General features: G+C 38.5%; 1 long non-coding RNA gene across 1 annotated transcript; it reads right to left on the reverse strand.

Moving 5' to 3' along the window:
• Positions 1-1,919: 1,919 nt before the first annotated feature.
• LOC138067975 (uncharacterized) lies at positions 1,920-15,606 on the reverse strand. The gene is made up of 3 exons (XR_011142448.1): positions 15,530-15,606; positions 14,854-14,937; positions 1,920-2,001 (listed from the first exon to the last, which is right to left on the reverse strand). It is a non-coding gene; the product is annotated as an uncharacterized lncRNA (long non-coding RNA).
• Between the last annotated feature and the right edge of the window lie 117 nt (positions 15,607-15,723).

The following is a 15,723-nucleotide window of genomic DNA, read 5'->3' on the forward strand; positions in this document are numbered from 1 at the left end:
TCCTTTTGCCTTTACAGCAGCCTTTTATTCTCTCAGCGCAGCCTGCCCTCCATGAGGCAGGAAATTCCATGTGGAAAAAAAAATTTCTTGGAATATCCCTGGTTTTGACCCTCACACATTAAGCCTGACACTTCCCCTTCCCATATCAACCCTCCCACAGGGACAAACTGATCAAGTGCTGAATTCTACAGCTTTAGTGACAGAAGCACACAATTCCAGGATATCAGTGAAAAGCTTAGTTTAAGAGTTTGCTGTGCAAGTGAGTCGATTGTAACTTTTCTTAGTACAGATGGATGTGTTTTCTCTCGATTATAGGAAGCTCTTTGTGATTTGCAGCCACAATTTTTCTTTGTGGTAGTGAAGTTATACAAATTATTGCAGAGTAAAAAAGAAACACTCTCTACTGGCTTCCGTAGATGTTCAGATACCATATTGATGGCAAAAAACAAAAGAAACAGACATGACAGCTTCTTAAAAATACCATTTATCACTACCAGAACTGTAGAGGATTTTAAAGTGAATGTCTGAACTATGTAAAGCAAACTAGGGGGTTAATGTATATAATTCCCCTTACTTGATAAGAGAATTGAATATGTATATACCCTAAGAGGCCACAGAAATTTTGAATGCTCATTAAAGCTCTGAAATAAAAACAATATACATACTTCATCCAATTTTTTGTCCTTTTTGTACATTGTTCATAAGGCCAGATGGGAGGAGAATGCTATTTTGTTGAAAAACCACTAACCAAAAGTTTTCAAAGGAGTAAACCTACCACAGCAGATCTTTTCCTCAAAACTGTGACAAGGCATGGCACACTTTCTTTGAATTCAGCATAACAAGTATCCCGAGAAAGGAAATATATAAACTTTCTTCCCTAAGTGAGTTTTTAATGTTAAGATATGCCCGTCAATACCACTGACAGCTTGACAGCTAAAGCTATCAGCGCTCCACCTGAGTTGATAACGATAAAATATTTCAGCAGACCAAGTAACAACATGAAGCGGTTTTAAGGACTAATTTTTGCCTTAGTAGAAAAAGACAAAAATCTGTGAAGTACCCATAGCTTGATAAATCTCTGCCCATCCAAGGAATCCAAAGAAAAGAGGACCTAGCAAGAAGTATATTCTGAAGTAGCCCCAGTTACTATCAAGATAGGAGCGTTTTCTGTAAACTTCAAGGTAAGGCATCGGAAAGTATGCCAAAGTCAGTTACTAAATATAATGAGAACTAAACTGAAGAAACACATACTGAATATTTGCAGGGAGAGGGACGCTTTCTAGCATGTGTGAACTAATTAGGCTAGGACTGCTGACAAACCATCAAGAAATTCTCGAAAGTTGAAGTTAATTCTCGACTGTCCTGTAGACACATTCTGTGACTGCAGGCCTGGTCCAGCCCCATTTGTAACAACCAGACTCTTTCCATAGACTTGGAATTCTCAGGAAATCCGGACTGTTATTTTTGTAGCCTCAGTTGTTCACCTGTAAATTGAGAATTAAAACATTTCCTGTCTGCCCATTTTGCTCTGTCAGTGATCTTCAGGTTGTAAACCTTTGGAACAGGGCCTGGTATTTTTAATGTGTCTGTGTAGCACATCATGCAGTGGGTCCTAGTTTCATGACGGTTCTGTAGGTGGTATTCTAACACAAACTAATGACAAAACATTTTGCTAGGACAGTCATTTTTTTCTTCTGAGATACTGCTCAGCTGTTGTAATCATATATACAGAGAAATAATAGACCACTTCAGAACAAGCTTATATCCTCTCTAGTGTCAGAAGGGGAAAAATACTTCACCTTTTCCTGGAGATTCACTTTTCAAACTGCTTTATGAGCTTCCTGCTGGTAAGTGCTCATCCTTTTCACAGCAGAAGCTCTGAAGCTTAGTGGAGGAAACTTTACCGGAATCACTTCACCAGAGGAATCTCCACAGGAAGGAAGAGAGGGTTTCATAGTTTTCAATAGTCTTCCTCTGCAGTGGCTGTCTCAGACTGTTTGTCTGCAGCAGTAAAAAAAAAAAAAAAAAAAAAAAAAAAGGGACTGGAAGCAATATCCCTGTAAAAACTCCAGTCTAAAAAAAAACCTGTCTCTTTACTGGCAGGATTCCCGCATTCATCACTGACGTGGGGCCCTTTTTAGTTTTTCCCCAGGAAATCCTGTCATCCACTGCTTTTATTTTTATTTCTTTTTAATACAACAGATGAAAAATACAAGTGTAAAATTTTCAGAAAAACAAAAAAGCCTGAGAAGCATTTTCAAAATCACCCAACTGACTCAGCAGCTAAAGTCTCATTATTAAAAGTCTCATAAGCACTTAAGAACTTAAATCCTATTGTTGTTCTGGAAGACTGGGATTCCTATGAGCTAAAGCTGGTTTTGAATCCTGAGTTACATAGCTGTTTCATGGAAAAATTTACGTCTGATATGGTTGCTTAGGTTGAACTCCTGATATCCAAGCTAGACATGCCAACCAACCTACCCCTCAGCTGGTCTTTATGTTACTGATTTATTTCCTTTGCCTTATTTCACATTTTTCTTCCTTTATTATAACCTCAACTCAACAGGTAAAGAACCCACTTTCTTGTGCTGCAGAGCTTGGTGCAGTTGTCAACTCCTTTCTCATGCTGCCTGAACATATATATAGTTCCTTGAAATGAATCCACTTTTCCCTCTGCCACAAGAACAGAAGACTTGTTAGCCTAAATCAAGTTCAGTTCTCAGAACTGCTGATCACTTGTTCCTATATGCTCCAGAGCTTCATTTCCACAGGTGAGAGCCCAGCTTTTTCAAAGTGAATGAGAAAACTATAGATTATCTTCTCCCTTACAGACACCTCAAAACAGAAGGAAAAAATGCCACAATTAAACAACTCACTAGATTTGAATTTTCTTTTCGTTCCATCTCTGTTGCCTGCTATGTCCAACTTTGAAAGAGTATGAACTTGATCTAACACAAGGGGCACAAGCACAAACATTTACCTGCCCCATGGGTACTTTCCAGTATACTGACAAAATAATTCCACACATGTTTTACAAAAGTAGCATTAGTATTTCTAAGAAAAATCATGGACTTCACCCTACAGACTACTTTCCATATAAACTAGTTTCCATAACGTATAAGGATTTAACAGCAATTTCTAACAAGAATAATCTAACAACAACTAATTTTTTCTAGTTGGAATGTTTAGTCAATAGCCCATTATGAGACATAGAAAGCAAGAATAAAAGACTAAACACACACATTAGGAGTAAGAGTAACAAAAAAGTCAGGTCTCTTATTTAAAGGAGAGCAGTTGACAGAGGACAGGGCTACTAATTCTTTTCTTTCTTTAGAGAAAGGCTAGCAGATACTCACTGCAATAGCATGATGCATGGGAAAAGAATAGGTCAGAGCAGGGAAAGACTAGACTAAAAACAATTTAGATGAATTATATTTAATCAAATTACTACTTAAGAATCCATCCAAGTTATCTCCAAACCCTTAATAATTATCCCTGAGAGAATGGGGAAAGGTGCCAGAGGGCTGAAGAGGAACAAATATTGCCCCGTCCTTATAGAAGGGAGAAAGGAGAAGGGTAATTAATAGCCAGCGCCTCCAACTTCAGTACCTGGGAAGATACTAGAACTGTATTGGAAAAACATTGAAGACGACATTGAAAACCTGCAGAAGGATACTAAGGCGTCAAGAGCAGCCAGCATTCATTCGCTGAGAATCAATTAGTCATACCAATCTAGTTTATTTGTACTTCAGGGCTGAGCAAGTAACAAAGAAACAATAGTGCATTGTAGTTTGCTACAATTAAGACTTTTAATGCTGTCCCATGAGACATTCTTACAGGCAAAGAAGAGAAATAGCGCTTAGCTGAAATCACCATAAGATGATCATGCAAGAGGTTGAAAAACTACCCTTTGAGTAGTCATTTAAAGATCACTGCAAATCTGAGAGATCTGTACAAGTGAGCCCTGCAGGGGTGGATGGCAAAATATAAATATGCTTATAAAATCTGCAGATAACACTAAGCTGTGAGGAATTGTAAGGGTTGCAAAGGACCAATATAGAATTCAGAATGATTTTGATTAATTAGAGGCATTATCTGAAATAAATTAGAGGAAACTCAAAAACGAGCACAATGACACAATGATTTTTTTAAACTCTAAAAATTAAGATAGAAGCAAACTGGGAAATTGTTGGCAAGGCAGGAGCACTGTAGAGGGAGAAAAAAACCTAAGAGTTATACCAACTCAGACTCACGGTTTGCTGTCATTTCTAATTATAATTTCCAGAAATGTTTTTATTTCATTCAGTCTCTCACTGCCAAGTCTTAACTTGTTTATTGCATCTAATCCTAACTACTGCAATTTAGAAAGACAGGCAGACCAGATGGATTCAGACCAGGAGCAACACAATTGATACACTTAGAACCTTTTAGATCAAAGATTTATTTCATCTTTTTTGGAAAAGAAAGGGCCTTCTCATACAGTCTTGACATTCTGTACTCTATTTTCAAAGAAAGAAACTAAAAACTAGTAAATGAATATTAAAGTCTGTTATTCTTACACATACACCCTCATTTTGTTTGCTTGCCTCAAACACATGCATGCTTGTCTGATGTGCAAGTATACTGTAAATCTAATTTTATGAACTACCAGCTCCCATGGATCATAGTTCAAGTAACATACATTCAGAAAATATGGTCTATGTGGGAACATTGAAGTCATTTAATTGTTTTTTGTTGTTCTTTGGGGGGGGGGGAGGGGGAAGGAACTAAAAAAAAGAAATAGAGAAGAGAAATCTAGATCATCTTCCAAAAACTAAAAGATATTTTAGTGTTATCACTTATAAGATGTATTTAGGAGAAGCCCAATAAACTTTCCTCCGTGTCTGCTTGGCATATAACAGGAAATAGTTCAATTAATTTGTAGTAATAAAGTTTTAAAGGAATGTTTTCAAAATATGAAGGTAGTGAAGTGCTAGAGCAGGATTCTTTGTAGGGTCTAGCTTTCCAATGGAGTTTTTTTTAAGACTTGGTTTGAAAAAAATGTCCACATCTTTATCAGTAGCTTATGAAAAGGAGAGGAAGGGGGAAATGATTTTAGACGAGGTAAAAATCTGTTGAACTTGCTAGAATCACAAAAGTAAGATGTAGGACATCATGGGTTCTCAGGTAGCCTGACTATATAAATATATGTAAAGAGATATAGATCTGAATACCCATACAGAAAAAGAGAAAGGGAGATTCCCATTTTCCATGTCTTAAAGACTAGGTTTATCTACATTGTAAGATTATAACTGCATTTACATATTTCTAAGCTCCAGTCTTCCTTCACATTTTAAGGATATCTTTATGTCAACAGACAAAATCAGAGACTTTACCTCTGAGTAATCCAGTTCCATCTCTCTAACAGTAGGTATATTTGTCACTAAAAGAAAACATTTCACAAATAGTTATATCAAAGTAGTTTATACAACAGAAGTTTACAGCATGGCAAAGAGCTGGAAAACTACTAGAAAATTTGAAGTCAAGGGAAGAAAAGAGAAAAAATTACAACTTCATCCACAGTAACACTTGGAAGAGGAAAGTAGAAGAGGAAGAATAAGTGCTGTAGCCAGCTTTGAGGGGAAAGGGAATTCTGGTGCCAGTAGTGAAGATGTTTCCTGTTTTGAAAAGAGTTTGAAACACTAATTCTTTAAAAATTCAAAGACAGTTTAATGCACGTTTTCCCTAAGGTGCAGATAGGAAGAAAAGATAATTTCCAAGGAAATACTCATCCTTCAGCATCTTTGCATCTCTCATTAAGTGTGAATAAGGTAAGCAAAACTGCTGCAGAAGAAGCTGGAATTTCTCAGGTTGCCTAAGATAGTCTCCACTCTGTCTGGAGCAAAATGCCAGGAGCCAGAAAACTTTACCTCCATTTCTCATTTCGAGAGCTCTGATGTGACTCATACTGCTCAGTTTCCTACAAACAGGAAAAATATACATTCAAAAAACCTAAACTGAGGCCTGGGGTCACTGGCACCAGCAAGGTGTGATTCAGTGCATTTAAACACAAAACTGAACAGAGAAATGACTTGGTAAAGTCAGGAGCATCCTCACACTTTGAGGAAGATTAGAGTAGACTGGGTTTTAACATCTAGTACTTGGTTACCTGCAATTGCAGGTGGAACTGATCCCATTCCTAACTGTATTTCCAAATTTATAATGCATCTTATGGCAGAGGCCCTTGGAACATTACTACTCTTCAAATCTTCATAAACACATATGAAAGAATAACCATATAATCAATGCATAGATACTGTACTGTTGCACTAACTGCCCGGGTCTTCTACCTACCTCTGTTCCCAGAAAAGTTCCAACTTTTACAAGACGCATGAACTAGCAGTAGCACTAGAACGCTCCCATGACCTTCCATTCTCCGTTTGCAGTATTACGAAGGAGAAACTGCAAAAATCGATGAGGAGGCCAGTAGCTTCACTTCCTTACAAATACATTTGGTTATTTATGAACTCCAGATTTCATCTTTGTTCTTTTCAGCACTTAAATCCGTTTCACATAGTTTCCATACACTGATGGACACAGTATTTAATTTTCTCAGCTCCTAGCTAAAGCAATCTTTGCTAGCAACTTTTAAAAATCATTAGATATAGCATCTTGTAACATCAATATTCCTCAGGTTTCTCCATAGGTTTTCAGTCTAAACTGCCCACCCAAGAACCTATGAAGAGCTGACTGCTAAGCAAGCTTCAGAGAGGTCAAAGGGCCAAAACAGCATTTTTGTCCTTAACTTGCTACTGGAAGATGGGCAGCGAAAAAAATTCTGCAAGAGTTATCTACAGCAGATCATAAACTAAAGAGCTGTAGTTGTGAAAGATCTAGAAGTCTGGGATTCTATACTCAAAAGGCATTTGGGTGATGATGGCCTCTGTATCTGAATCGACCCCCAGGGATGTTTATTAGTGTTTGAGGTCATTTATGGAACCAAGAAGCAGAAAGGACCATTACCAAAGCCACAGGCATTCTGTGGAATAAGATCTTACCACCTGTATCTGAAATACTCAAAGCAAAAGACTGAAGCGCAATGAACAACTGCACAGCAGGGAGAAGGAGAAACTGACCCATGAGCAGCTGGCAAGAGTATCACACTAGTCACAGCCTTTTTTCCAGTCAGTAGACTATGAGAGAACAGAGGTACTTAAGTTCTTGAACTACATGCTATTACATGAGCACTCTATCCACTCCACCACAGGTTTGAACAAGCAAGTTTATCTCTACCAGCTTGATAAGTGACTGCTTTTTAGGACAGGCACGTTTAAAAAGATTATTAACAGAGTACAGCTCAGTTGATTTGTATGGCAGATGTTCCAAGAACAGAGCAATTCATCACTAACGTTGGAAGCAATGGCATTAGATTTCTTGGCATTAGTGTTTTCCAGATAGAAAAACAGTGCCACAAGGCTTCTTGAAGTTCCTGTTAACTGAGGTCAACATCATTAGGACTTTCCTTATTTCCTGGGCCTGAAAACAATGCTTCAACTTTCCAGTGAAGTCTTTGCTCTTCCGCTCCCTCCAGGCTTCTTGACTCATCAGGAAGGGTGTTTGCCACCTACCCTGAAGTTGCTCCACTTTAGGAAGGTGGCAACAGGGTGTCAAGTAGACTACTTACTTTAATACAACTTTTTCAATCAACATGAACTTTTTTCAAATGCAAAGAATATAGCCCCCCTCCAACATATATCTAGCACTCATGGTGCACTAGTTGCTTTTTTCCCCCCCCCCTCTCACTTATCAACAGGAACATGCTCATTTTTTGTAGTTGTAATCAGTAGCAGTCTGGTTATTTAGGTCATAGAAAATCATATTCAGCTCATTTGGACCACCGTGCAAAAAAGTTTATTTTCATAACAGATATAGGATAAGCAGGAAATGCAGGGATTATCATTTGTTATCTACAAAATACTGAGCCCAAATGCAAAGTTCTTATTTGAAGCAGTTGACAGTTCGGTTTATTTGTACTCTAAGTGACAAAATCTGCATGATATTAGACTAGCTATATTAACTACAGAGGAGAAGCTACCCTACTGTAGAAACAGAAAGAAGTATCCAGATTTATGTCTACCTAAATGTATATTAAATTAGGTGTGCAGTTGCTCTAGACCCTGTACAGTTAATAGAAAGACAAAGGCTTATCTGAAAGCTGTCTAAGTCAAAGGAGATCCATGCTTTCTCCATTAACAGAAATGAGAACTGAGAGCAAATACACTTAGTTAAAGGCCTAGAGACAAAGGAAAAGAATCCAGAACAAAAGAGAGTATTCTAATTTTTTCATTTCCTGTTCATGTTGACAGAGAGGGTCTAGCTACTAATTATGCAAAAATAAAAGTTGAACCATCTATCCAGCAATTCTATAGGCTTGTATTTATCCTCTAAGAGAGGATTCAGACTCCTTCCCCTGACTCAAACTGTGTACGTGTCATTTTGAAGGTATTTCCCCACTTACTAGGGTATATAAATCAGTAACATGGAATAACAAGAACCCATTCCTGTATATATCAAATATTACCTGAATTTGGCACTCATTGGATTTTGGAAAGCAGCTCTTCATTCTTTTTAATCTGTATGCAGTGTCCCTACTCTCAGGGCGGAATTATTGCTATAGCTAAGCCATCCCACAAACAGGAATATTAAGATATCATCCCAAGAAATAAAAACAGTTACATTTTTTCCTTTATTCTGCAGCCAGAATTCTGCAAGTTTGACTTCATGTCATTACATTGCCATTCATCTCCCCTTTCATTCTAATTTTTGTCTCTGATCTAGAAAACTGCACTCTCACGCCAGGACTAAGAGACATACAGTTTCCCTGCCGCGTTCCTCCAGCTAAAACTCCACCTTTCAAGCTGCCCTCATTTATCTACTCCACGAATGGGAATTTGAAGAAAAGCAGCTGCATCTGAAAAGCTTCTGTTGAGAATATCATAGATCCCATAGAAATGGAGTCTGATCAGTTAAAAACTCATTCACACTGCTCATCTCTGTAGACCACAAAGTTAACAGCTGGGACACCGAAATCATCACCTGTATACAGTGCTTCTGTAGTTCACACTGGCATACGCTGCAAGGCAGGGATACTAAGAACAGGAAAGAACAACAGGAGGACAGCACAGAGCCCTGAAAAACAAACCCAGAAGACTGGTTTCACAAAAGTGGATACTATAACAGGTGATGTGTCCTGCACTATTCAAGACCTTTTCCTCAAAGTGGGGGAAGACTAGCAATCCTATGCCAGGCAGGCAATAATTAAGGTCATCCAGAAGGAGAGCTAGGAATAGGACACTTCCAGGCAGGGAAGTCTAGGATAGCAAAGGAGCAGGTCTGAACAGGAGGAATATTTCATGAAGCTCTCTCTAAAGAAACATCCTCCTAGGTGCCTAGTAGAAGTTTGGGTGTTTAAGTTGTGGGGAAGAGGAACTAGCTAGAAAGGCACAGAAAAGATGTGATGGGCTCTTTATATATGTTATGTCAGTAAATAAGGTGATCAGAAGTCTTCTGTATATGAAGGGATAAAGTTAGCACAGAAAAAAGAATACAAGCCATCTGTAGGTAAATAGACTAGAAATTAGAGGGAAGTTTCTAGCTAGCAGAGCAATGAGATTTTAGAACAGCCTTCTAAGAGTAGCAGAGCAAAAACCTTAACTGTTTAGGCACAGATCTTGTCCAATCTGTGAAAAGGGTTGTAGGACAGCGTTATACATGAAAGCAAAGGACAAGACTTGACACTCAAGAGCTCCTTTATCTCCTACATCCTGGAGGTTAGCACGGGTTTCTAACCTTAGTGCAAAAACCAAGCCTCTGCCTTCTGAACTGACTATACATATACAGATCCAAAAAATTTCAAATATTAGGAGGGATAATGTTATTATCCTGCATTTGTGCCAGCTCTGTTGCTAAGCTGAGGAACAGCTAACCAACAGTCGAAGAAAAACCTTCATTCGAAGCCTATTAAAATAAGCGGCCGAAGCAGCAAAGCAGACCTGTCATCTTTGGTGCCCGTGATTCACAATGTTAAACAGTATATTTCATTAGCATCACTGCATTAGGCATTCTTCTGGTCAGCTGAAGTATGTACTCTCCCTCTGAAATAAGGGGTTTGCAAGTCAAACCTTTGCGTATACAGCTAAAAGATAGCTCCCATTTCTCCCCCCCCCCATCTCCTGGATGACAATTTCATGGAATGGAAGTTACCTACTAGAAAATTCTTTCCTAATATTTTCCTGTAATACAGCAGCAGGCTAAACATATCCTTACATCTTGTACACCCTGATGTCAAAGAGCTCAATAAAAGGAATAATTTATAAGCTGGAGTTCAAGCAGCTTGTTCCCCTTTTCCCGATTCTGGTAACATGGATTAGCCTTAGTAGCTTGAGAGAATCCCAAAACAAGCTACCCCTGAGCTCCACTGCAGTACAATGTATGCTTAACACATTTGCACAATAGCAATATTCCTTTTCTGGTCACTTGCTGCCCAGAAACTAAAGAGAAAAAACAAACATGAGCACATTTTAACATTAAGATATTCCTGGCTTACAGATGTTTTGCCTATTCTTGAATGAAATGCTACATTTTATCTTGAACTACAGTCCAGTTTCTTCCTTTTAAGGTGTTGCGCGAGTTCACTAGAGTAGTTCGGGCGCTAAAAACAAGCTAGCCACAGTACCTTTGAGATCCTGATAGTAAATTTACCCTGTTTTTTTTGGAAGGATAAGCCAGTATAATTCAAACCCTTTCTGCAGGCAGATGGCTTCTGGTACCTTCTTCTATTACAACTGACTTTGATATCTCCACATACAGCCACAGCATAGCCACCCCTTCTCCACACACAGCCACACCTTCTCCTCCCCATCCCTCATTTCAATCCAAATTGATACAACAAGAGACAGTTATCAACAGTTAACACCCGATTCTCAGAAACTTCACTCAAGACCAAAATAGCTTTTTAACTACCAATCAGAAAAATCTAAGTTTTCTAATAAACCATCAGGCACAAAGGTTAACCTATTATTTGGGCTTCCAATCCAGGCTTTTTTCAAACTCCCTTTTTGTTAAGGGGGTTACTCAGGAAGGGAAGCCAGTCTGTTTTCTTTGTAAGATACCGCGTACTAAACCTTTCCACTTCTTCAGTGACTGTAGGTGAAGGTCAAAACCAAAACATAAGGAAATGCAAGAGAAAGGAATTATTTCACACAGTCAAAGCTATCCGAACATTGGAGTTTGAGTCAAACAGGATTTAGTCTCAGGGCCAGACTTGGCTCCGAGTTGAGAAGAGCAGAAATACTGTACATAGCGCTTTCCTTGAATTTTAAAAGTAGGTTCATGATCCTAGTCTAAATAAGAAACACTGTTCCTATCTATACAGAACTGGTCCGGAAAAACAGAAAGAGAAGCTGTGAACCCTTTCTTTGTGGGGATGTCCTTTTGTGAAGATCTGGTCTTTGCAGGCACAAAAACATTTAAATAGGAAGTCCATTCACACATCTCCAAGCATACATACTCAGTCAAAAACCTCGTTTTCACTTTTTTTCCAGTTAATCTCAGTGCTTGAATTCTTCCCTTCTTCAAGGGGAGGAGGGAAAAGGATAGGTCAAATAAAGGAAAGGCATGACTGAGCAGAACTGCTCCTGCCCTCTGCAGATCCTTACAAGGTACAGTGCCCACCACCTTATGCTGGCATCTTTTTCTCAGGGACTCCTTGGGACCTATCTTTTGACTTAACCACAGTATTTATCAGTGTTATTGTATACAGATATTCTGTGCATGCTCTAGATGGATTGCCAATACATAGGGAGAACATGCAGCTGCATGTATTTTACCCACCATCAGTTTTCCCCCCCATTCTGTACTGAGAGCACATTTAAGCTAGTTTTTGGGGGAGGATGTTTGTTTTGAACAGGCTTTTAGCACATTCTTCTGCCGCAAGGTTTGATACTGGCACATAATTGGAATCATTAAACTACATTCTGACACTTATTAGTTGAAAAACTAGCAATCAACATACACACATAACGTAATCCATGCATTTACAGCCACAGTTTCCAATTTGTCAGAAGAAAATTCTAATTTGAATAGTAGGTTGAGTTTTTGAGTGCTTTTGAGACTAAAGAACATAAAGGCTTGCGATACAGTGGCTGTTAGGATATGCTGAGCTACTGTGTACATCTAGTGAACACACCATAGCTAAGTTTTAAGGGCACCACAGCTGCAAGTGAGAAGCTCCTTCCAAGTTATTTGAAGGAGGTTTGTCCACTTCAGTAACTTTACAGAATACAACTATGAAAAGGATTTAGAAATAATTTTCAATAACTATACAGATTTCCTAAACAGAGTATTTGGGGAGGAGGGGGGAAGGAAAAGAAGGGAAGAAAAGTTTCAATACAGTTACTATAAAGAGATATAAATATCACAGCCTTAATGTCACTACAGAGCCTAGGAGAAATGCCAGTAAGACTGACAGCAGAAACATATTTGTCCCTATCAGCAGTCTTCACCACCACAGTATTTTGCCCAGTACACAGGAACTCTGAAAACACTTTATCTACTGACACTGCTGTAAGACTTCACCATGTTCTATGAGGCACCTCAAAAGTCTGCTTAGTGCTACCGTTTTCCTTACATGAGGTAGGCACCAGAAAACTGGCTTTAAATTATAAAATAGGTCTTGTAAAATGAAGATCAAATTGCTTAATGAGTGCTCTAGCAGAATCATTAGTCTCTTCAGGAAACAAAAAGCAGCTGCTTTTAACAGAAAGCCAGTTTCCTCAAGCAGAACTAGTGCCTTGTTTCTAATGTCTCTCTTGTTTAGCCCCTGTTATCTAATACAGGTCTTTCTACTAGCCATTACCTCACCAGGAATGCTAACAGGGTCTTTGCGCACTGCCTAACTACCGTCATGAAACTTGACAGCATGCAGTGTCATTCACATCCCTCCCACTACAGCTTGAAACTGATTAATGCTTTCAAGACTTATTAAAAAGAAATAAAAAGCACAGTCACAGGAATCTCTTGCAAGATGTCCTATACAGAACACAGGGTTTTATCTGCTTTAGCTCTCTCAGGAAGGAGCTGTAGACCATGTAGTTATGATGCATACCAGGACACTCACCTTCATGTAAGTGAAGCATATTTGTCTGGGGTATCTACAAGTTATACCCACATATTAATACCTATCACATGAGCCATGGCTTTTTTTTTTAAATCCCTGCAACAGAATGGAATATGTAGAGAAGTTTGCCAAGTTCACATTTATTAGTCCAACCAGCAGTTTGGTCCAGGCATGCTAGATTCAGTCTCTGACAACAGCCTAATGACAAACATGGTTCCACCAACACACTAATGCTGTTAAACCAACTCTTCCATCTGCTACTGCAGCATATATTATAACATCAGCACGACCCAAAGCTAATACAAGTATAGAGGAATTGTACAAAAACTTAAAGATTGAAAAGGCCTGATGAAAGGAAAGGCATAAACAGCAATAGTGCAACTTTATGGTCACTTGGGTCCAGTATAAAGTTTGCAAACCACAACAGAAAACAAACCCTATACTTAGGATAGAAGAGAAAAAAAATGCGAGCAGCACTCACCTTTACGGTGTGCCTTCAACTAATCAACAAAAACTCCATTATCCTGTCTTAATTATCACCCAGGTGTTTCATGTTACCTATTTGAGCCATTTACAATATTCTTCCTCAACACAATAGTCTTAGGGCTACACAGTAAAGAGAACACATCCCTTGGTCACAGAAAACAAAAAGAATCCTTCATTTTTCAAAAATATTACCAAGCTCTTTATCACAGTTAGATATGAGTAAGCCCATACAAGAAGAAAGTCCCTGTACGCAATTTTGTTGGAGGCCAGCTGTCTCTGACCTAAAACCCATGCTGCCCCATGCCATCCTCTTTGCACCCTTGAGGGCCATAAAGTGACACACTGATAACTATTGCCAACAGCAGGGGATTTTTTTCTTCAGCCTAGAAGCCAGCAGGAAACTCCTATACCCCCATTACGTTATAGGAAATCACTGTTGGATCAAGCGGGCACTCAGGAAGACAAAAGACTTAAAAAGAACAGAATAGATAAAGCATATCATAGGCTTATCTGCTCCAACGTACACCAGTTAAGCTCAGATAACTGCTCCCCAGTTGCATACAAGCCACTACAACAAAGTTGAGTCTATAGCTTAGGTATACCATAATTGTTTCTATTGCTGTAGTTAGCAACCTTGCCCTTGCTCACCAGCATTAGTTTTGTTTGCTGCTAACCCTGTCCTCACATCACAAAATCAGGCAATAAGTTTTCCATCGTTAAGGCCACCATACAAAATTCTATGTTCTAAAGAATGAAATGTCTTATTCAAGTTAAAACAAAAAGGCAGGGCTCACACAAACAAGAAAGTGCTATAAAATTTTCTAAAGCCATCAACACAGCTAAAATTAGAGCAGCAGACACCGACTGAGTGAGCAAAAAAAAAACACCCCAAAAAATAAAATAAAAAGCAAAAACCAAAGGAACAAGGTATATCTATACAGAAATTACCAAAATAAAAACACATCTCTTAGAGTATCAGAAACACTCCAGCCTTTTCCTGTTCAATTTGCAGAGTTACCAGACTGAATAGCAAATTTCATCAGAGTGCTCTCTCATCCTCATAATCCAAAAAGGTGTTTCAACCAGACACAGGTTTTACCATTTTCTCTCCCTGGCTTGACAAATCCAGAACAGCTGGGATGGTAGGCTTGGGTTTTTATTTATAGCCCTTCCTCACCTTACTTTTTTTCCTTCTTTGTGATATGGCTTACCTTAGCAGGACTTTGTTTTTCTTGCTTGTTGTTTTTCTCACAATGTTGCTAGCCTGTGTCCAGAAAGGTAATTAGCAACGGTGCCTGAAACAACAGAACAGTATAAAGCTTTATTAAGGGCTAGGATAGCTACAAGAACACACCAGTAACCTTTTTTTTTTTAATTATGAGGCAGTAAATGATAACCAAAAAGTGTATATATCTTGTTAAGCATTTATCTAGTATATTTAGAGGGCATATATGCTTCCTTTATTTTACTGATGTTTTTGTGCCTCTTCTCAGTCTATATAGTATGCTTGATATCTCCACAGTACTGATCTGCAGTTAAGCACTGGTTTTATACTTTGAAGCTACTACAGTTAGAGAAATGTATATTAATAGTAACTTATTATCTACATTTATTACATGTACCTATATAGTACTTAAAATTGATGTGGGTAAGTTAAAAGATGCTTGTAAAAATATTCTGAAAATTTTAACGGCCTTTTTTAGATTTTAAAATGCCTGGATGTTACCTGATGCTTCTGAGTAAGTGCACGATGCAAGAGCATGTTCTTATGTCAACCAGTGCAAGAAAACAACCTTTTTGTTCAATGAATACTATAAGTTCAATTTTTCAACAAAATAGTGTTTCTTATTCACTTTAGACATCATGAGGCCTCTGTATGGAGCTTACCTGACTCATCAAGTGGAAGCTGTAAAAGCAGTTAATGGGAGGTAAACTTGTATCTCTTATTTAATACATGTAAAAAGCAATCGGTAGAGTCTGTTGTTCAGCTTTTTTTTCTCGGTGACATTCTTTAATGTGCTGAGGAGGGGCACAGGACTGTCAGCTAGAACAACAAAAATCTTGACACCCCAAGGTCCAAG

This window comes from Struthio camelus, chromosome 8 (genome assembly GCF_040807025.1).
Source record: "Struthio camelus isolate bStrCam1 chromosome 8, bStrCam1.hap1, whole genome shotgun sequence".
Taxonomy (NCBI): Eukaryota; Metazoa; Chordata; class Aves; order Struthioniformes; family Struthionidae; genus Struthio; species Struthio camelus.